The sequence below is a fragment of the Wyeomyia smithii genome, chromosome 1 (genome assembly GCF_029784165.1).
Source record: "Wyeomyia smithii strain HCP4-BCI-WySm-NY-G18 chromosome 1, ASM2978416v1, whole genome shotgun sequence".
Taxonomy (NCBI): Eukaryota; Metazoa; Arthropoda; class Insecta; order Diptera; family Culicidae; genus Wyeomyia; species Wyeomyia smithii.
The window spans coordinates 118,182,635-118,205,100 of NC_073694.1; positions in this window are offsets into that span (position 1 = coordinate 118,182,635).

Below are 22,466 nucleotides of genomic sequence, written 5' to 3' on the forward strand. Positions count from 1 at the left end.
TCTGTCTGTCTGTCTGTCTGAGCTATATAGGCTCGAAAAGCAACGAACCGATCGACGTGAAAATTTGTATGTAAGGGTTTTTGGTGCCGATAAAGGTTCTTATGATAGTTTGAGATTCCTCCCTCTTTTGGAAGGGAGGAATCCTTTACAAATAAAACATTAAATTCTGCACAACTCAAGAACAAACCAAGCAAATGAAACCGAATCTGGCATGTGGATGTTTTAAGTGGTAACAAATATGTCAATGATAATTGGACGCCCCTCCCTTTTCTGGAAGGAAGGGGTTCCATACAAATGAAACACAAATTTTTGCACATCTCAAGAACTAATCAACTAAATGGAACCAAATTTGGCAGGTAAATGTTTTTAGTGGTAAAAAATATGTCCATAATGTTTCGACACCCCTCATTTTCTTGAAGGGAGGAAAAATGGAACCATGCCATGTTTGGCAGGTGAATATTTTTAGTGGTAACAAATATGTTCCATAATCGACCTCAGGCAACAGTTTGAATTGTAACTTCCGGTTTCTGGAAAACAGCCTGAAATGAACGATTACCATTAAATATGAGTATCTCCGGAACCAGAAAGACGCACAGAAGCTAAAAACTGATAACACACAATCTTGAATTTTAAGATGGTGACTTCCGGTGTCTGGCAAACAGCCGGAAATGACCAAATACCATTCAATATGAATGTTTTTGGAACCAAAATCACGCCCAGATGACAGAAAATGATTTCACAGGCAATTTTAAAGTCCAAAATGACGACTTTCGGTTTCTGAAAAACAGCCCAAAGTGACCAAATACCACCCATTATGAGTATATCCGGAGCCAGAATGTTGCAAGAAGCTAAAAATTGACCTCAGACACATTTATGAATTGTAGGATGGCAACTTCTGGTTTCTGGCAAACAGCCAAAAATGCAGCAGCTGAAATCGACCATAGACCCCATTTCGGATTCTAAGTTGGCTACTTCCGGTTCCTGGGAAACAGCCGAAAATGATCGAATAACACCCAATAAGGGTGTTTCTTCAACAAGAATGACGCTAAGAGGCCAGAAATTATCTTAAATATTATTTTGAAATCCAAGATGGCGATTTCCAGTTTATGAAAAACAGCCTAAAATAACCAAATACCATACACTAAATTTGTGGAAAGCGGGTCAGCCATCTCTGAGAAAAGTGAGTGAGCTCTTCGGAATGTGTTCCTTGTCATAGCTGGATTTCACATTCTTGAACATAACAGGCAAAGTAATAGTCCGATTGCAAAACAAATCAATAGGATTTTATGGGGCAACTAGACCTTCCATTTGACACTGATTTTATGAGAATCGGTTCAGCCATCTCTGAAAAACATGAGTGAGATTAAACAGTCTTCAGAACACGTTTCTTTTCATAACTTTTGAACCACAAGTTCAATCTTCATAAAATTTAAAATTTAAGGGTTTTTCAGATAGCTCGTTCATTTAAAACCAATTGTTCAAATCGGTTGAGTGGTTTTAGAGATAATGATTTTTATCTTTTTATCTTTTGATACATAACCTCTAAACTAAAAATCCGATTACAATAAAATTTAATAGGGTCTTATGGGACAACAAGACCTTTCATTTGCAATTAATTTCATGAAAATCGGTTCAGCCATCTCTGAGAAAAGTGAGTGAGAATAAAAATCTGCACATACACACACACAGACAGAAAATGCTCAGCTCGTCGAGCTGAGTTGAGTGATATATGCCAGAAGTTGCCATCCTACAATTCATAAAGGTGTCTGAGGTCAATTTTTAGCTACTTGCAACATTCTGGCTCCGGATATACTCATAATGGGTGGTATTTGGTCACTTTGGGCTGTTTTTCAGAAACCGAAAGTCGTCATTTTGGACTTTGAAATTGCCTGTGAAATCATTTTCTGTCATCTGGGCGTGATTTTGGTTCCAAAAACATTCATATTGAATGGTATTTGGTCATTTCCGGCTGTTTGCCAGACACCGGAAGTTACCATCTTAAAATTCAAGATTGTGTCTGTTATCAATTTTCAGCTTCTGTGCGTCTTTTTGGTTCCGGAGATACTCATATTTAATGGTAATCGTTCATTTCAGGCTGTTTTCCAGAAACCGGAAGTTACAATTCAAACTGTTGCCTGAGGTCGATTATGGAACATATTTGTTACCACTAAAAACATTCACCTGCCAAACATGGCATGGTTCCATTTTTCCTCCCTTCAAGAAAATGAGGGGTGTCGAAACATTATGGACATATTTTTTACCACTAAGAACATTTACCTGCCAAATTTGGTTCTTTTGGTTGATTAGTTCTTGAGATGTGCAAAAATTTGTGTTTCATTTGTATGGAACCCCTTCCTTCCAGAAAAGGGAGGGGCGTCCAATTATTATTGACATATTTGTTACCACTTAAAACATCCACATGCCAGATTCGGTTTCATTTGATTGGTTTGTTCTTGAGTTGTGCAGAAATTTATGTTTCATTTGTAAAGGATTCCTTCCTTCCAAAAGAGGGAGGAATCTCAAACTATCATAAGAACCTTTATCGGCACCAAAAACCCTTACATACAAATTTTCACGTCGATCGGTTCGTTGCTTTTCGAGCCTATATGGCTCAGACAGACAGACAGAAAGACCGGACTGCATTTTTATATGCATAGATTACAACATCAATATTTTAGAACCTAAAGAGTGAATATACATTTATTGGATTGAAGCGTTCATGTAAATCTATTTTCACAAATAAAAGTTTGAATGAGAAAGGCTGGGTCTGACCGCTAGGTGGATTAATTAAGGTTTTATATAACTTTTTTGTACTTCACGACCTTCAAGAGGGCATTACTCAAAAATGTACCATACGATGGTTTTGAAATTTTGACCAGAGATTCTGGCCGTCATAACGAATCGAATGGTGTATTCAGATTCTTTGGTGCATTTTTTTTATAATAACGGTCTGTGGAAGCACCGTGAGTGAGTTTGAGTAATCTTCGGAATATGTTTCTTTTTAATGTTGGAATTTACACTTTGAAACATAATAGGTAAAGTATAAGTCCGATTGCAAAAAAAATCAATAGGATCTTATGGGGTAACTAAACTGTCTGTATGATACTGATTTTATGAAAATCGATCCAGCCATCTCTGAGAAACATGAGTGAGATTAAATAGTCTACAGAATACGTTTCTTTCCATAACTTTTGAACCGCATGTCCAAGCTTTATAAAATTTGGTAGTGGTACGTCAAATTGTCGATATCAAAATTTTTTTGATGCCATACGTCTTAGAAATGCATGAAACGTCGAAAACCCATCTCTAATAGAGATGGGAGAGTGAATTGATGGATCTCGAAAATTTCTAAGTCCCTGAAACTCGATTTTTTTGTAAAAAATTTTCTTCGAGTTAACACCAGATCTCGACGTTTCATGCATTTCTAAGACGTATGGCATCAAAAACTTTTGATACCGACAATTTCACGTATCACTACAAAATTTTTCTTCGAGTTAACACCAGATTTCGACGTTTCATGCATTTCTAAGACGTATGTCATCAAAAAAAAATTTGATATCGACAATTTCACGTACCACTACCAAATTTTATAAAGCTTGGACATGCGGTTCAAAAGTTATGGAAGGAAACGTGTTCTGTAGACTATTTAATCTCACTCATTTTTCTCAGAGATGGCTGGATTGATTTTCATAAAATTAGTTTCAAATGAAAGGTATAGCCCTCATAACATCCCGATCAGAAGAGCTTAACTAAAAATTTGCAAAATTCAATCAACGGAAGATACAAATAACATGTTTTGATACGATTTTGTTATTTCCCATTAGCTTTTGATAACAAAATTGAATCTGAATGAGTTATAATAACAAATCATGAAATGAAGTTGTTCTGAAACAAATCTAACAATTTTTTCGTCTCTATCGAAACCTGTTGTTTATAACAATGGTTGTTATTATACTGTTCTATGTGCTATCTAATTTTGTTAGAAAGCTGATACCGTGGAATAGGGGGGAAATTGATCAGTGGGGTGAAATTGATCACCTGAAAATTCGTGATAAAAAATACTAGTCAAAAGATATTGCTCTTACAACACTAGGCAATGTTAACGAGTCCTTAAACGCAACTTTTGCATGATTCACATACCTGTTAAAGTTAACTCTTGCCTGCCCGGTGCAATTTTTCATATTTACGAAAAATTCTTATAACTCAGTCAAAACTCAATCAAATTTGATCAAACAAGTTTCCAAATAACAAAAAAAAGTATTGAATTTTCTTAAAGTAATCTTTGAGGGTTAATTACGTAAATTTGGAGAAGTGAGTAAAGTTCGATAAAAGCTCAAAAAATGTAATTTTCAACAATGATCATTCCATACCATTAAAGAAATACTGATGAATTCGCAGGAAACCACAAAGATTTTAATTTCAGAGCTAGTGTTTGAGCTTTTGCAACAAACCGGATTGAAAAAAGCGCGACGATCAAATAAGAACAAATTTAGCAACAAGCAGCTCGTGAACCAAAATAAACAATTTTTAACCTGAAATATGGTTATTTTAGTTTCCAAACTAGCTGTAAATGATATTTTCAGCACAGAAATCATCATTTATCTTTAGCATATCGAAAAAAAGAACATTGCCAAAAGAATGTATGAATTTCAATGGTGATCAATTTCACCCCAATTTACCTCATAGCACCTTATAGAATTATCGAATTCATTTCATGAAGTAGACGATAGAAATTTCATCAATAGCCATAGAAGTTTATTGGAGCACATACCAGTACTTGTTTTAAAATTATACTATTTTGGGAAAAATGTACATGTGTGACGTCACACCCCGCGCAGAAATGCCTTATGTTCCGTCACGCAGAGTTTTGCATACGGTACTGTCTTCAAAACCCCTAAATAACGAATTTTATGATGATTGAACATGTAGTTCGAAGGTTATGAAAAAAACGTGTTCAGAAAACTTTTTTAAATTCACTCGTTTTGCCAAAGATGGCATGACTAATTTCAACAATCTTAGTTTTAAATTGAAGGTTTAGTTGCTTTATTGGTACAATTGGTAATGTGGTTATAACACTAGTGGACAAAATCGAAAAAAATGCTGTTCTAAAGCTCACAATAGTTGCCCTAGAAAGAAAAAAATTCGCAGGAAAAGCAACAATTTTCCATTTATTCTTAGTTTGACCCTCGGGGCCACACTTGTGTTGACCAGTGTAATCGGACTTTTATTTTAACCATTGTGTGTTAAATTGTAAAAATATTGAAAGTCTATTCTCTCAAAGATTTCACGACTTATTTAAAGAAAACAGGTTTCAAACGAACAGGTTGTTCCTCAAACTTACAACGAATCAAAACCCAAAGGCTGTTCCAAACTAGCTGCTTTGCTCAAAGTTCGAAATTAGGAATCATTATGAATTTTTTTTTTTTTATTCTCGCTTATTTTCCGTCGGTCGGACCGACGCCCAGGGAGACGACTCCACACCCAGGACCCTAACTCACGACCCGTTTATTAACGGACCGGCGCCAACGGCTTTACTTCCTCATGCGATGGAAGGCGTGATCCCAGAGATTCTTCGCCTCAGAAAATCTCTCGGTGTCGGCTAGGATTGAATCTAGACCAGTTGGGTTGGTTGTGAGTGGATCACGCCACCTCACAACCATCGACACCTATGTCGGCGGTGGGATTCGAACCCAGGCGTCGAGCGTGGTTGGCGGAGACGTTACCAACCACACTAGGCCCCCGCTCAATCATTATGATAGAAAAACTATTTTTGCCGACTCGACTCAGCTAGACGAGCTGAGCATTTTCTGTGTGTGTGTGTGTATGTGTGTGTGTATGTGGGTGCGTGTTTGTGTCTATGTGCAGATTTTTATTCTCACTCACATTTCTCAGAGATGGTTGGACCGATTTTCATGAAATTAATTGCAAATGAAAGGTCTTGTTGTCCCATAAGACCCTATTGAATTTTATTGTAATTTATTGTAATCGTATTTTTAGTTTAGAGGTTATGTATCAAAAGGTAAAAATCATGAAACATCATTATCTAAAAACTACACAACCGATTTGAACAAAATTGGTTTCAAATGAATGGGCTACCTGAAAAACCCTTAACTATTGAATTTTATAAAGATTAAACTTGTGGTTCAAAAGTTATGAAAAGAAACGTGTTCTGAAGACTGTTTAATCTCACTCATGTTTCTCAGAGATGGCTGAACGGATTTTCATAAAACCAGTGTCAAATGGAATGTCTAGTTGCCCCATAAGACCATATTGATTTGTTTTGCAATCGGACTATTACTTTGCCTGTTATGTTTAAAAATGTGAAATCCAGCTATGAAAAGGAACATGCCTAAGACTACTTGGACTCACTCACTTTCCTCAGAGATGGCTGACCCGATTTCCACAAAATTAGTGTCAATTAATAAATCTAGCTGCCGCATAACACCCTATTGAATTTTACTGTAATCGAACTGTAACTTCGTCTGTAATGTACCGAAATGTGAAAATTACGAATCTTCATTATCTCAGAAACTACACAACCGATTTGATCAATACTATTATGAGATGAGCGGGCTAGTTAAGGGTTAACTATTAAATTATGATTGGACACGTGATTTCAAAGTTTGGCTGCCCTATACATTCCCATTTCAGTTGCTTATAATCACACTTGAGCCACCGTTATGTATTAAATTGTTAATAAAACAACAAAATTCTATTATTTCAAAGATTATATGACATTCCGCGTCGAACACTCGACAGAAACGGACGTGCAAAGTGGTCGTTCTATTACAATCCGGTCCGTGTGTACGAATAGCCAAACAAAAGAGTGTATTATTCGCGCTAAAGGCCAACTAGATTGTGAGTTGTGTCGCTACGTTCTGTACCCGGCTCGCAACTTTGGCTGTATTGGTGCAAAATACCAGCTGCAGTTTTGATCTGTGCACAGTGAATAGATCTTTCTAATTCAAAGCCATCATTTGACAGTCGAGTCGTGTCGCTGTGCTGAGTGATCTCACACCCGGCTCACTGCTGGTGGCTGTATTGGTGCTGCTGTACTGGTGCTGCTGGCTGCTTTGGGTGCAGCTTCGAACGATCGGACAACCACTGCTGGAAGGAAGAAGTAAATAAGTACGTGTTCTTGTCGGCGCTAGTGCACTACATTTAGCGCGATGGATATAGATCCCTCGCCTCCCGTGCCACCATCCCCGAGCCCCCCTGACCCTGACCCTTCTGTTACCCCCTCCCCTGTTCATTTTCCAGTCCCCCCTCGCCCCAGGCTTTACCCGGACGGATCTCAACAGGGCAGCTATACTGTTTATTTTCGTCCAAAGGCAGGAGTGAATTCAAAGCGATTAAACATACTGCAAATTTCTAAAGACCTGACGAAGGGGTACAAGGCCGTGACTGAAATTTCCAAGGTCCGACCTAACAAGCTCCGTGTCGTGGTCAGTGATCTGACACAGGCCAATGCTATCGCTTGCTCTGAGCTCTTCACACGCGAGTATCACGTTTACATACCCGCACGAGACGGGGAGATCGACGGTGTCATAACCGATTCGAGTCTGTCTGTCGAGTGTATCCTAAAAAGCGCAACCGGTTGCGCTTGCTTTTCCCTTTGTGAAACTTGGCTTACTTCAAATATTGATCTCAACTTCCATGATTTTAATATTATTCGCCTTGATCGAGACACCCCATATGGAGGAGTACTTTTAGGGATTAAAAAGTGCTATTCTTTCTATCGTATTAACCTCCTGTTGAATGTCTGGCAAATTCATGCACGATAAGACAACTTGCAGACGACAGTGTAATCTCTGTTACAGGAGCCAAAGCTGCCGATTTGCAAGGACCATTGCAAGATATTTATTTATTTATTTATTAGTATTTGTATCTCGTAACTTAAGACTTTTGTCTTTTTAATATTACATTGTTAACTCTTTTGAAGTAGAATAGGCATCACACAAAAAATACCAGATAGTAAAGAAACTTCATGACAAAAACTACTCGAATAACAATAATACTTGAATAACTACTTATTTGAAATGCTCAAAACATCCTCTTCTAAATGCTGTGCAAGAAGGTATGTTGGCCAAACTATTGGGTAATGAATTCCAGTGTACTACACCTCGTACGAAAAATGAGTTCCCGTACATTGACGTGCGATGTCTAGGTATAATAAATTTCAAGGAACGATTACTTCGGGTCATTTGTAATTTTCTATGTAGATAACCAGGTTGCTTCGTTTTCAACAAACCATGTAGAAATAGGCAACTACGCAGCTTACTAAAATTTTCCAAAGTACAACCGATTAGGCGATACTGAAGGTGGGAGACACGAGAAAACCTGTTTAAGTTGAACACATAACGCACACATGAATGTAACGCAACTTTTAGCTTATTAAAAACAGTGACTGGAACATCGTCAAGCAAAAAATCACATGCCAAAAAATGGGGATAAATTAAACTCTTAAAAAGTTTCAATTTTGTGTTAGTTGCGAGGAACGCTGTTGTTGTATAAAGCGAGCGTAAACATTTATAAATTTTACCACATTGTGAGAGCACATATTTATCCCAACCAAAATTAGATTGGATGCGAATACCCAAACTAACAGCATCCTCAACAAATGAGACAATTTCATTGCCTAGAAACAACACCGGTTGCAAGGTACCATGTATAGAGCCATTGTTAATAAAAACTGCGTTTGTTTTTGTACAATTCAATGTGAGCTTATTTCTTGCGGACCAATCAAAGACTCGTTTTAAATCAGCATTAATTTTATGAGCTATTTCTACAGCCGAGTTACTACTACATCCATAATATAACTGGACATCATCCGCAAACAGATAAATCTTGCAGTTTTTGATGACTTCAGGAAGGTCATTTATGTATAAAAAAAACAAAATTGGTGCCAGAATAGAGCCTTGTGGGACTCCGGATGATACAGGCAGAAACTGAGAAAGTATTCCATTATTGAAGACTGCTTGAGATCGCCCACTCAGATATGAATTTATCAGATTTGATGCATGTAATGAAAGTCCAAAGTTTGATCTCAGTTTTTGACATAAAATTGTATGTGACACTGTGTCGAAAGCCTTCGAAAAGTCTAATAAAATTAGAACAACGGGCCGACCACCATCAAGTACAAGACCAATATCATCAATTATTTTTAGCATCGCGGTTTTTGGGCTGTGTTTAGTCCGATAGCCGGACTGAAACTGATTTAACAGGTTCTTCCTGGTTATATAATCACAAAGGTTCATTTTGATTATTTTTTCAAAAATCTTAGACAAAGCGCAAAGGATGCTTATGGGTCGCAGATTATCTATCGTGTTAAAGTTGGATTTTTTCTTAATAGGTATAATCTTGGACAATTTGTCTGCTTGGGCTTTACAGCTAGGTATCGAATTCTCTCCGGAGAAGACTGAGATAGTAGTTTTTTCTAGGAAGCATGAACCTGCTCAGCTTCAAACACAATTAATGGGTAAAACGATTTCTCAGGTTTTGGTACACAAATATCTTGGTGTCTGGTTCGACTCTAAAGGCACCTGGGGTTGCCACGTGAGGTATCTGATGAAAAAATGTCAACAAAGAGTGAATTTTCTTCGTACAATAACCGGACAATGGTGGGGAGCCCACCCAGGAGACCTTATAAGGCTTTACCAAACAACGATACTGTCTGTTATTGAGTACGGGTGTTTCTGCTTCCGCTCCGCAGCAAACACACATTTGATCAAACTGGAGCGAATACAATATCGTTGTTTGCGTATCGCCTTGGGTTGCATGCAGTCGACCCATACGATGAGTTTGGAGGTCATAGCTGGAGTACTACCATTGAAAAACCGCTTCTGGAGCCTGTCTTCTCGCATTCTTATCAAATGTGAGGTCTTGAACCGTCCTGTGATTGAAAATTTTGAAAGGTTAATCGAACTTAATTCTCAAACCCGTTTTATGACATTGTATTTCAATCACATGTCCCATAATATTAACCCTTCTTCGAATATTCCAAATCGTGTCGACTTATCAAATACTTCTGATTCTACTGTGTTTTTTGATACATCCATGATAGAAGAAACTCGTGGAATCCCGGATCATTTACGCGTGCAGCAGATCCCTAAAATTTTTTCCAATAAATATCGAAACATCAACTGCGACAATATGTACTACACTGACGGATCACTTCTTGATGGGTCCACTGGCTTCGGTATCTTCAATAACAATTTAACCGTCTCCCATAAGCTCGATAATCCTGCTTCTGTTTACGTCGCAGAATTAGCTGCAATTCAGTACACCCTAGGGATTATCGAAAATATGCCCACGGACCATTATTTCATCTTTACGGACAGTCTCAGTTCCATTGAGGCTCTCCGATCGATGAAAGATGTTAAGCACTCTCCGTATTTCCTGGGGAAAATACGGGAACATCTGAGTGCTTTATCCGAAAAATCTACTCAGATTACCTTAGCGTGGGTCCCTTCTCACTGCTCGATACCGGGTAATGAGAAAGCGGACTCTTTGGCTAAGGTGGGCGCAACAAACGGTGATATATATGAAAGACCAATTGGCTTTAATGAATTTTTCGCATTTGTACGTCAGAATACGATCATCCGTTGGCAAAATTCTTGGACCAACGGGGAACTGGGAAGGTGGTTACATTCCATAATCCCCAAGGTGTCGACGAACCCGTGGTTCAAGGGGTTGGATGTAGGTCGGGATTTCATTTGCGTGATGTCCCGGCTTATGTCCAATCACTATAGATTTGACGCGCATCTCCGTCGTGTTGGGCTCGGGGAAAGTGGTATCTGTGCCTGTGGTGAAGGTTATCACGACATAGAGCACGTTGTTTGGTCATGCCCTGTACACCGTGACGCCAGGTCTAGATTAATAGCTTCCCTGCAGGCCGAAGGTAGGCAGCCGGCTGCTCCTGTTCGTGATGTCTTGGCGAGCCGTGACCTATCCTACATGTCCCTTATATACGTTTTCCTGAAATCCATCCACGCCCCAGTTTAGTCCTATTCCCTTCCGCCTACATCCAACCAAACGACAAGAACACGTTAAGACCCCGGATCCGGAAACAGCAATCAGACCCGCACGATACTCTCAAGGCCCGATGGAAACAACCCAATATGCCAGTCCGTAATATCTTGGCCCAGCAGCGGAACAAATTTAATATGCTGCTTACCTATGGCAATGAAAATCATCAAACAGCAAACCTGTGCTTTTAATGCAAAATATTCTAGCTTTAAGTTAGATTTAGTTTCAGCTCGTAGTCGGCAGCGAGGATAAAAAATTTGCTTTTAGTTAGTAAGATACTTTAGAAAGTAAGCTAGCAGATATAATTGGCGCCGTGTAACATTGAATTGTATTTGTGCCGTGTCAAATAAACTATAGATGAAGAAAAAAAAAAGATTATATGACTTGTCTGAACATAACTAGTGTCATACGAACGAGTCATCTCTCAAACTTACAAATAACAAACTTCATAACAATTCGATATGTTGTTCAAAAGTTATGGAAAGAAAAGAAATTCAAAGACTATTTAAAACTACACCTGCTTTAATCGATATATGTGGCCTTAACATAATTTAAATGTGGTATTGTATTATTTGAACGTTCTAAATTCATTGATAACAAATACATAACAAATCGTTTAAATGATTGGTTTTATCGAAATGACAACATCCTCGACTTTTGGCTGGTGTACATCGCCTTAATTCTGAAGATTTTCATATTGGATGGTATTCGGTAATTTTCGACCGTTTCCTAGAAGTTGCCATTTAGCAATTCAAAATGGTGCCTGAGGTCAATTGTTAGCTCATTGCATCATTGTGGTTCCAGAGATATTCATATTGGATGGTATTTGGACATTTTAGGCTGTTTTTTCACAAACCGGAAGACGCTATCTTGGATTTCAAAATATAATTTAAGATAATTTCTGGCCTCTGAGCGTCATTCTGGTTGAAGAAACACCCTTATTGGGTGTTATTCGATCATTTTCGGCTGTTTCCCATGAACCGGAAGTCGCCAACCTAGAATCCAAAATGGGGTCTGTGGTCGATTTCAGCTGCTGTGCATAATTCTAGATCCGGAGATGCTCATGTTGAGGCCCAAATACACACACGGCGTAATGACGCCTTCTCCAGGCAAAATGGAAGGTGGGATAGCGATCACGACTTCTATTTTGTATGGAGAAGGTGTCATTGCGCCGTGTGTGTATTCGGGCCTTTAGACGGAAATCGGCTATTTTTGGCTGTTTTCCAGAAACCAGAAGTTGCCATCCTACAATTCATAATGGTATCTGAGGTCAATTTTTAGCTTCTTGCAACGTTAGGGCTCCGGATATACTCATATTGGGCGGTATTTGGTCGCTTTGGGCTGTTTTTCAGAAACCGAAAGTCGTCATTTTGGACTTTGAAATTGCGTGTGAAATAATTTTCTGTCGTTTCGGCGTAATTCTGGTTCCAAAAACATTCATATTGAATGGTATTTGGTCATTTCCGATTGTTTGCCAGGCACACCGGAAGTCACCATCTTGAAATTCAAGATTGTGTCTGTGATCAATTTTTAGCTTCTGTGCATCTTTCTTGTTCGGAGATACTCATATATAATGGCAATCGTCCATTTCAGGCTGTTTTCCAGAAACCGAAAGTTTCCATCTTACAATTCAACATGTTGTCTGAAGTCGATTTGTGGCTTCAGTGCATCATTACGATTCCAAAATTACCCATATTGGGTGGTATTTGGTCGTTTGCCGCTGTTTTTCCGAAACCGGAAGTCGCCATTTTGGATGTCATAATGGCATTTGGAGACAATTTCTGGATTTTGAACGTCATACTGGTTAAAGAAAAACTCATATTGGGTGGTATTTGGTCATTTTCAGCTGTTTTCAGAAACCGGAACTCGCCATCTTAGAATTCAAAATGCTATCTGTGGTCGATTTTAGCTCCTGTTGATTATTCTAGATCCGAATATTATTATATTGGGTGGAAATCGGCCATTTTTGGTTGTTTTCTAATAACCGGAAGTTGCCATCTTACAATCAAAATGTTGCCAGAGGTCGATTATGGAAGAAATTTGTTACCACTAAAACATTCACCTGCCAAATATGGTTCCATTTAATTGGTTAGCTCTCGAGATGTGCAGAAATTTGTGCAGAAACATGTGCTTCCAAAAGAGGGAGGGGCGTCGAACCGTTATGGACATATTTGTTACCTCTAAAAACATTTACCTGCCAAATTTGGTTCCATTTAATTGGTTAGCTCTCGAGATGTGCAGAAATTGGTGTTTCATCCAACTATTATGGACATATTTGTTACCCCTTAAAACATCCAAATGCCAAATTCGGTTTCATTTGCTTGGTTTGTTCTCGAGATGTGCAGAAATTTATGTTTCATTTTTCCAGAAGAGGGAGGGGTCTGAAACTATCATAGGAACCTTTATCGGCACCAAAAACCCCTACATACATACAGACAGATCGGACTGCATTTTTTATGTATAGATTACAACATCAATATTTTAGAACCTAGAGAGTGAATATACATATATCGGATTGTAGCGTTCACTACACTTTGATCTTAGCCTTTTGGCCGAGAAGCGATGGATTGAAGTGTTCATGTAAATCTATTTTTCCAATTAAAAGTTTGAAAGAGAAAGGCTGGGTCTGACCGCTAGGTGGATTAATTTAGGTTTTTGCCTTTCTCCTAGAAAGGTATAGCAATCACTGGAAAAACCAAAAGTATAAAAGTGGTCCCAATGGCCGAATGTCATATACCACTCGACCCCTTTCGACGAACTGAGCATTTTCTGTATGTATGTATGTATGTGTGTATGTGTGTGTGTGTATGTATGTGCAACTTTTTTTTCTCACTCACTTTTCTCAGAGATGGCTGGACCGATTTTCATAAAATTAATTGTAAATGAAAGGTCTAGTTGCGCCATAGGTTGCTATTGAATTTCATTGTAATCGGATTTTTAGTTTAGAGGTTATGTATCAAAATGTAAAAATCACGAAACATCAATATCTCAGAAACCACACAACCGATTTTAATAAAATTGGTTTCAAATGATCGGGCTGTCTCCAGAACCCTTAACTTTTGAATTTCGTAATGATTGAACATATGGTTTAAAAGTTATGTAAAGAAAAGTTATCCTGAGGTTGTTTAAACTCACTCATTTTTCTCAGAGATGGCTGAACCGATTTCCACAAAATTAGTGTCAAATGAAAGGTCTAGTTGCCCCATAGGTTGCGATTGAATTTCATTGCAATCGGATTGTAACTTTGTCCGTTGTTCATGAAAATGTGAAATCACATAATGAAAGTAAACATTTTGACTTCCTCCTAACGATCACTGGCTAATTAAAAGGTAGAAAAGTGATCCAAATGGCCGAATGTCATATACTACTCGACTCAGTTAGACGAATCGAGCATTTTCTGCATATAAGCATGTATAGGTGTATATGTTTGTGTGTGGGTGTGTACGTGTGTATGTGCACCTTTTTTCGCACTCACTATTCTCAGAGATGGTCTGACCGAACAGATTTCAATGAAATTAATTGCAAATGAAAGGTCTAGTTGCCCTATAAGACCCTATTGAATTTTATTGTAATCTGATTTCTAGTTTAGAGGTTATGTATCAAAGTGTAAAAATCACGAAACATCAATATCTCAGAAACCACACATCTGATTCGATTAAAATTAGTTTCAAATGAACGGGCTACCTTAAAAACCCTTAACTTTTGAATTTTATGAAGATTGAACATGTGGTTCAGAAGTTTTGGAAAGAAACGTGTTCTAGAGACTATTTAATCTCACTCATGTTTCTCAGAGATGGCTGGCCCGATTTTTATAAAATTAGTGTCATATGAAAGGTCTTGTTGCCCCATAAGACCCTAATGAATTTTTTTACAAACGGATTATTACTTTGCCTGTTATGTTTAAAAATGTGAAATCCAGCTATGAAAAGAAACATATTCCAAAACAAATTACTTGGACTCACTCATATTTCTCAGAGATGGTTGACCCGATTTCCACAGAATTAGTATCAAATAAAAGGTCTACCTACCTCACAACACCCTATTGAATTTTGCAGTAATCGGACTGTAACTTCGTCTGTAATGTATCGAAATGTGAAAATCACGAAACTTCATTATCTTAGAAACTACACAACCGATTTGAACAATATTGATATCAGATGAACGGGCTAGTTAAGGGTTAACTGATGAATTATGATTGAACACGTGGTTTCAAAGTTTGGCTGCCCCATACGTTCCCTTTTCATTTGATTGTAATCAAACTTAAGCAAGCGTTATGTTTTAATTTGTAAAACAACGAAAGTCTATTATCTCAAGTATTACACGATTTATTTGAACATAACTAGTGTCATACAAATGAGTCATCTCTCAAACTTACAAATAACAAACTTCATAACAATTTGATATGCTGTTGAAAAGTTTTAGAAAGAGAAGAAATTTAAAGACTATTCAACACTTTACCTGCTTCGATCAATATATATGGCCTCAACATGATTTAAATGTGGTATCGTACTATCTGAACGTTCCCGGCATCGCTCGTGATTAAATTGTTCGAAATTAGAGTCATTGCTTTTGTTTCGCTATTTCTTAAGTACTAACATTACGTCAAATTTCATATTTTATACTTAAATTACAACATCAATATTTTAGAACCCAAAGAGTGGATAAACATTTATTGGATTTAAGCATTCATGTAAATCTATTTTTACAAATAATAAGTTTGAATGAGAAAGGCTGAGTCTGACCGCTAGGTGGACTAATTTAGGTTTTTAGTACAAATATTACGTCAAATTTCAAATACTATGCTCTAATTATTCCTTCAATTACAACATCAATATTCTAAAATCCAAAGAGTGGATTATATTTGGCAATTGAAGGATGTTTTCCAGAAACCGGAAGTCGCAAATTCGGATTTCAACATGAAGTATGGAGTTGATTCCTGGCCTCTGAGCATCATCCCGGGTACTGAAAACTCACATTGCGTAATGTTTGTCCCTTTTAGACTGGTTTCCAAAAACCGGAAGCTACTGTCTAGTAATTTAAAATGGCGTCTGAAGATGATTTCTGGCTTCCGGATATCATACCGCTACCCCAAATTGGATGATATTTGTCACTTTAGGCTGTTGATCGGAAACTGTCGCCATCTTCGCCATCGAAATACCCAGGTCAGGCAGTTCGGCAATTTTATGATGGATTTTATGATTATCAGGCAACCAGAAGTGGTCATCTGGATTAAAAATGGAGTTTGAGGTCGGATTCTGGCCACCGGGTATGATCCAGGTTTCAAGAACCCATATTGATTGGTATTTGCCCATTCATTGGATGCCTCTCAGAAACGATCAGTAATATCAACTGCGTTAAAGAATTTCATTTTCACTGATAAGATCATTCAAATTAATGTATAAGGAACAACATTTAATTATAAATTATTTGAAATCTACTGACTAAAGTTGACATAAACAATCTAAATATTAATACGCAGCATATGAGTACAAATCGATTATACCACGATCAAAACAAAATCGTATCATATATTTGAAAGAATTTAATGTCATTTGCATGTATACAGTCAGGTTTTTTTTACGCGGGGGATACGTACCTCGTAAAAAAACCGCGTAATTCGAAAATCCGCGTAAAAAAACGCGCTAATTCAAAAATCCGCGTAAAAAAAACCGCGTTAATTCGAAAATCCGCGTAAAAAAAACACGTTTTTTTTAAATCCGCGTAAAGTAGTCCAGCAAGAAGGGCTTTAGAAAAAACCAGAGACGCTCTAGAACCAGTATTTAAATTGTCCTCTTTGATGGTCATTCCAGATCTTTCGGTGGGCGGAGAGTATGTTTTGGACTAAGTCTTTTACTAGATAAACACTTAAACGTTTCTGGTTCCAAACCCACGTTGATTCGGAAATTCGCGAGTTTTTTTGGAATTAGCTCGGTATCGCGTAAAAAAACCGTTTAATTCAAAAATCCGCGTAAAAAAACCGCGTTAATTCAAAAATCCGCGTTAAAAAACCGCGTTAATTCCAAAATCCGCGTAAAAAAAATCCGCGTATAAAAGAACCGCGAGAAAAAAACCTGCCTGTATGTGTTTATGTATGTTCATATGTGTGTGAATGTTATATTTTAAATGTTCGGTATAGTTATGCTGTTGGCTACTAAAAATTTGTTGTTTAGGATGAATAACAAATTCAGCAGAAATTATCAAGGTGTATTTTTTAAGTGTTGGTGTAAATCTATTTTAACAAATAATAAGTTCGAATGAGAAAGGCTGGGTCTCACCGCTAGGTGGATTAATTTAGGTTTTTCCCTTTTTTATTGAGATGTATAAAAAAAGGATCCCCTAGAAATTTTCTTTAGATGCGCCCATGGAGAATAGTAATAAAAACTCGAATCCAAACTGTGAAAACCATTGAAACAAAATTGTTTCATTAATTTTATGGAAACGATAGAAAAATGGTTCGGGTTAGCTTTGTTACTACTGGAACTAGAGCTTACTGGTGAAAGCACACTGTTAGTGTAAATTAGCATGCGTTATTACTTGTACATTTTTCTACCTATTGGATTTACATTCAGGTATACCATATTTCATTGGTAATTGGTAGGTACCAGATCAAAAAGACAGAACGAAAATGTAACAAAAATGAAAAATTAACTAGTCTTGTTTCAGAACAAATTTATTTCAGGATTTATCATTATGACTCATTCAGATTCAATTTTGTTATCAAAGAGATATGGGAAAACACAAAATATTATCAAATGATGTTATTTGTAACTTCTACTGGTAGAATTTTGTAATTTTTTAGTTATGCTCTTCTGATCGGGTAGGGCTCATTAGTAGTAATACCTAAGCGGTATAAGCTCTAGCTGAGGGAGTGAACGGGGGGTCTTATTTAAGAACAATATCTCATCAGATTTGATTTGCTATTTAAACTGACTGGCTTTCGGTATAAAACACGGTTCATTTGGGCGTCTATCCAAAACTCTGAAGAGAGCTAATTCATGAAAACAATAATTGCTAATCAAATATTTATCATGAATTTCTAAAAACTTTTTAACGATAATGATTTCTCTTCTTCACGGTTAATGCTCATCGCTGGTAAGAAAATGCAACCCTAAACAGTAACTCATTATGAAATCATAATGAACCTTAACTATGGACATATAAACTTGAATCATCCCAATTGGACCACGTTTGCATCTCATCATGATAGCGATGACCGAAAACATCAATGATATGAATAAGCGTCGGTATCGTTATACAATTACACCCCTTTTCTGCATACCCTTTTATACCATAATGTAGCCTTGTTATAATTCGAAAGTCTATTATATTTTGTGTTGTGTTCATGTACCCGTTTACATGAGAAGCGCAGATGATAGGGGAAATTTCGGAAGACAAAGAAAACATAAGTGTGATATTTTGATTTTGATAAAACAGTAAGATTCAAATAGGGTAGGTGAGCCAGTTATGGCGTGCACTTGCCATAACTGGTTCACCTACCTTATTTGAATCTTACTGTTTTATCAAAATCAAAATATCACACTTATGTTTTCTTTGGCTATGGTATGGTCTTTGTTATGGTTATATCGCATAAGCGCAATGGTACCAGTCTTGGCAATACACTATTTAAACTCCATAGGCCATAACTGGTTCATGCCATAACTGGTACTTCTCCCCTATATTTACCTATATTATACAGGATCAAATTTACATTGTTTACTATTAGATTGTTTACATGCTACATGATCTATCGACGAATTTTGAATGGCTCCGATTTGATTGATTTTATTCGGTTAGTTAGTACTGAACAATTACCACGGGTGGAGAATTTTGTTTAGAATTTTCTAAAAGGGTGTTTGCATTTCCGCATGCACTTTATTGAAAGTATTGTAACTTGGAAACCGTTCGTTTAACTTAGAATATGTTGTAACTTAGAAGTTATTTTGTTTCAAACAAAAAAAAAATTGTTTATTTTTCTTTTTTTTATTCTTGCTTATTTTCCGCCGGTCTAGTTCCGCCACTGTTGTTGTGCCAATCACCGACGCCCGGGAGGCGACTCCACCCAGGACCCTAATTCACGACCCGTTGATTAACGGACCGGCGCCAACGGCTTTACTTCCTCATGCGATGGAAGGCGTGATCCCAGAGATTCTTCGCCTCAGAAAATCTGCCGGTGTCGGCTAGGATTGAATCTAGACCAGTTGGGTTGGTTGTGAGTGGATCACGCCACCCCACAACCATCGACACCTATGTCGGCGGTGGGATTCGAGCCCAGGCGTCAAGCGTGGTTGGCGGAGACGCTACCAACCGCGCTAGGCCCCCGCCTTGTTTATTTTTCGTTGTTTGTTTGTTTGAAGCTATTTATAAAAATGTTAAAACATCCAGAATGGCGGAATGCCAATGAAGGCTTTTGACACAGGACTACGTCGTTCCTCACTGTACTGTGGCACATTTTGCAAATACAGAAATTAGTATGTAGGGATTTGAGTTGTCAGAATAAATATTTTCAAGTGAAAATAGCTGTCCCAAATTCAATAACTAGTTAGTATATAATGTATATGGTCTCTGTATGGTATTTGTATGGCATTTGTATTTGTATTCGAATTTGAATATAGGCTGAAAGCCCGTTACCCATTCTTAACCCTCTAATGCCCAGCGCCGCCTTTAGACGGGCTTCAGTCAATCCTCTGAAAAGCTTTAAAAATACTTAAAAAATTAGTCCACCTAGCGGTCAGACTCAGCCTTTCTCATTCAAACTTATTATTTGTAAAAATATATTTACATGAATGCTTAAACCCAATAAAGGCATATTCACTCTTTGGGTTCTAAAATATTGATGTTGTAATTGAAGCATAAAATATGAAATTTGACGTAATGTTAGTATAGTGACAGTAGTCATATAAGAATACTATAAGCGCAATTCAAAGCTTGTGTTGTTATATTCTTGTTCTCGAGATGTTATTTCATAGCATAAGTGTATTTAATATATTATCGAATATAAACTGCTGCTGCTTATCTGTAACTTGTGTTTATGATGTTATCAAAACAGTACAGAAAACAACTTAAAATACAACACTTGTGAGATGTTTTTCATCAGTAATTCAACCACATTTCGAACACAAACTGATTTTTTCCTGGTTTTGGAGATGTTTTTCAATAACATGAGTTGAACAAACAACAACTATGCCACAAATGACACTTGTCTTAAAGTTGTCCTCCAGATGTTTTCACTATGTATGTATTAGAAAAATTGTGTATGAAATGCCCAGCCGGGGCGGCCGCGCGCGTTCAGTATTATACGCCTAATTACTACATACCTGTAACGTACTTTTCCTATCATTGGTATTCGAAAACCAACGTAAAACTACTTGATCAAATTGTTAATGAAATTATTTAAACGATTTTAATAAACCTATTCGAGGTGGGTCAAAATGCGCCGTGAAAAGGTAAACAAAACGCTTACAGTGCAACCAATATCACTCTAATTTTTGTTACCGTATAACTAACAACGTCTCTAGTTTTGAATTATTTTATGTCTAGATAACGTTGAAACTATGCGAAAACAATTTTAATATTCAAGCGACAGAAACAATTAATTTTGAAAGGTTGAACATTGCTTTTCATCATCGATTTATAATTGATTAAAAGTGCCACTGACAAAAACGATCATCGAACTGGTTGCACTGCGCGCAATAATACATTTGCGCATGCGCTGGGTAAATGTTGTCATAGCAACGAATTTGCGCATGCGCTTTGTTATGGCGAATTCTGACCCACGAATGCGCGAATTTCTTCATTGAACTGGGTCAGTGCAGATCTACCCAAGGAAAACATTGCGATTCACTGCGCATGTAAGAAAGAGATGCCAGATAGTTTTTTACGAACTAAGCTCATGCGGTGGTGGGCTAGAATGATTCTTCGCAATTGAATAAATCAGCGAACATTCTGTAATGCATAATTTGTTTTCCACTTATTGACAAATAGAAAACGGTATCCAATGAATGGCGCATAATTTTTTCAGAAGTAAAACGTAATGTTTCACCATAAAATTTGACGCGCACGTAAAACTTTGTATTAAAAGCATCAAATGGTTGATTTATTATTGTTTCTTATTTGATTATTCGAAACGCCATAATCACTAATTTTTTCCATTATTGTTCCTGATAAAAATCAGTGTCGTTCTGCGATATTTTTATTTTGAAGTTTTATGCTTGCGTCAAAGATGTTTTGATTAGTTAGCAATTACAACTTAAAAATAACCTATTTTCAACGTATTTCTACCATATTGGTACTCGATATGTATTTTACAGCTTCGGTCTAACAAGTTGGCTTGCTTCCATGAAGTTTTATAATACTTCATAAAGTACCAGTACTTGTTCTAGTAGCCTTTAATTTTTGCGCTTTTCTGGTGATAGAGATGTCATGGAAAAGGTAATGTCAACTGAAATCTATAACTGCAGGTTGTATTAGAGGAGTTATCTCAACCGCTCTATAACAACGTGTGTTACTTGGGAAGTCATGTAATCTTTGAGATAATAGACTTTCGTTGTTTTAACAATTTAATACATAACGGTTGCTTAAGGTCGATTATAATCAAATGAAAAGGGAACGTATAGGTCAGCCAAACTCTAAAACCACGTGTTCAATCATAATTCATCAGTTAAACCTTAACTAGCCCGTTCATCTGATATCAATATTGTTCAAATCGGTTGTCTCGTTTCTGAGATAATGAAGTTTCGTGATTTTTACATTTCGATAAATTACAGAAGAAGTTACAGTCCGATTACAGCAAAATTCAATAGGGTGTTATGAGGCAGCTAGACCTTTCATTTGACACTAATTTTGTGAAAATCGGTTCAATCATCTCTGAGAAAAGTGAGAGAGTTTATGTAGTGTTCGGAATATGTTTCTTTTCGGAATATGTTTCTTTTCGGTCCAGCCATTTCTGAGAAACATGAGTGAGATTAAATAGTCTCCAGAATACGTTTCTTTCCAAAACTTCTGAACCACAAGTTCAATCTTTATAAAATTTTAAAGTTAAGAGTTTTTTATGTGGCCCGTTCATTTGAAATTAATTTTCTTCAAATCGGTTTTGTAGTTTCTGCGATATTGATGTTTCAGGATTTTTACATTTTGATACATAATAGGGTGGGGAAAAAAGATCCATTTTCCAGAAACAGGTTTTTTTGGTTCCTTTTGGGGTCCCAAACAACTCTTAACTTACCTGAAGTCGATTGGTTTGGTCTCCGCTTGGCGCATTGCATTTCAAATTTGTATGAAAATTTATATGGGAAAACCTACTTTTTTGCATTTACGTTTCTAGAGTGCTCAATAATGCTCTCATAATGCACTACATTATGTTAAAGTATAGCATTTTAGATGCCCAACAACTTTGCAGAAGACACTGAAGAGCTGTGATGTCCCTAAGAAGAGCAATAGCT